Genomic DNA, 2,073 nt, shown 5'->3' with positions numbered 1-2,073 from the left:
TCGTTTTAACTGCTCTTACACTAAGGTAGCCATATATTGGCCTTATTCCATTTAATTTATTTCCCTCCCCCCTGTAATACAACCCTCAGAAATTGGGGAAGCAAGAGTGCTTTATTTGTTTTGGTTTTTTTTTTTTTACATTTTAGCAGTCAACTTTTATTTTATTGGGAAAAAAGGGGGTTCTTTAGTTTTTCTTTTTCATTTCTACAAAAGGTAGTCAATGATTGTTCATCTACAATCATTGTGTTGTGCACTCCCTGATGAGGGAGGTGCTCTGAGAATGCTTTCAATGGCATGAACAAGAGGGCTTCAAAGTTCCGGTGAGAGGGAACATTCTCTCTGGTCCCCTTTCTCCTGTCCACCTTAGCCTTCCTTGGTTTATGTTGATGGTAGTGAAGACCCATTCCATGAACTTCTTCAGCTTGTCCACAGCATTCTGGGATTCCTCTCGTAGCTTCGAGTTGTCCTCACACAAGTGCTGAACTTCAGTCTGAAGATGGGCTTTGTTTTCTTTTCCCTTCTTCAGATCTTCTGGAAGCATCTTCAGCGTGCATTCCAGTTGGTTCACTTTAGAAGCTAGAGTGGGAGAGGAATCTTTTCTGCTGCTGTAAGACTTCATCTGGGCCAAAGTCTGATCCTCAACTTAATCACTTTTGGATGAGTAAAACCCAATAGATGATGTTGTCATCACTAGCAGCAAAGAACAAGACTCTCTACACCTCACGGAGTTTGGCCACATTTACCAACTTGGACCTGCAGCTGCATCAAGCAAGGCTATCAGGTTATGAGCTGCCTTTGGGTCTCCCAGACATCAGTAAGAGAGCTCTCTGAGGCTGAGAATTCTCCATGAAGCAACTTCTTCTTGAGGTGAAAGAAGGTCTCTCCAGTGGAAGAGACTTGGGGAGAGAAAGATATGAGGCGTTGAAGAGGATTTCTACATACGCATATAGCCCAATCTCATAACAATATAACCTTGTTATGTCCTGTCGAGTCAATTCCAACTCATTGTGACCCCATATGACATAGTAGAACTGCCCTACAGGTGTTCCTAGGTCGTCACTGTACACCTTTCTTATATGAGAATTATATCTCAAAATCTGTCCTTTTTAAAAATTTAAGTGAACAATTGATACATGTATAAAAAGATCGATCTCTAAAACCTTATGCTAGCAGAAAGGAGGTTAAAAGCATGCATACTTTATCATTTTATTCCTATACAACTTTACAAAATAGACCATAATACAGGAGCTGTTTTGTAAAATGAGTTTATAATGCAGCTTGGACTGTGGTGAACAAAATAAAGGAAAATAAGGGAATTTTTCAGGTGCTAGGGACATTCTAAGTTTGTATTGTGTTGAAAGGGGTCAAACTTCATCAACTGCACAATTCTAATGGGTGCACTTAATTCTATGTAAATGTGTCTAACTAAAACTGCATCCCAGTCTTGACCTACATCAGTCTATGATCAAATTAAGTTAATAATTCCTCCACTTTATGAATGAGGAAAAAAAGAGAAAAACTCACATGAGGGTATATATTAAAATGCTCTTATAAGTTTGATTTGAATTTTAATTATTTATCATATATCACTTGCAAGTTAGATATATCAATATTAGCATCTAACTGCTAAATCATATTTTGTAAACTATTCACAAAATATTATCTGTACATGTATTCTTCTTTCAGAGTTTCTTATAATTATGAGAAATGAGAGAGAATCTAAATTTATTTGTTGAGACAAACTAAATTGTTGGATAACATAAGAGTATTTCTTTTTTTTTTACCTAGGTTTCTTTTTGTTGTTGTTGTTGTTCATCTTACCTTTATTTTATTTTTATTTTTAAGCATTTTATTAGGGGCTCATACAACTCTCATCACAATCCACACATACATCAATTGTGTAAAGCGCATTTGTACATTCATTGCCTCATCATTCTCAAAACATTTCCTCTCCACTCAAGCCACCGACACCAGGTCCTCATTTTTCCCCACCCTCCCCGCTTGTGCCCTTGATAATTTATAAATTGTTTTTTTGTCATATCTTGCCCTATCTGACGTCTCCCTCCACCCACT

Source organism: Echinops telfairi, unplaced genomic scaffold (assembly GCF_000313985.2).
Source record: "Echinops telfairi isolate 266 unplaced genomic scaffold, ASM31398v2 ScPeMD7_2;HRSCAF=8, whole genome shotgun sequence".
NCBI lineage: Eukaryota > Metazoa > Chordata > Mammalia > Afrosoricida > Tenrecidae > Echinops > Echinops telfairi.
The sequence above is the reverse complement of the archived record's forward strand: the minus strand, read 5'-3'. Positions refer to the sequence as shown.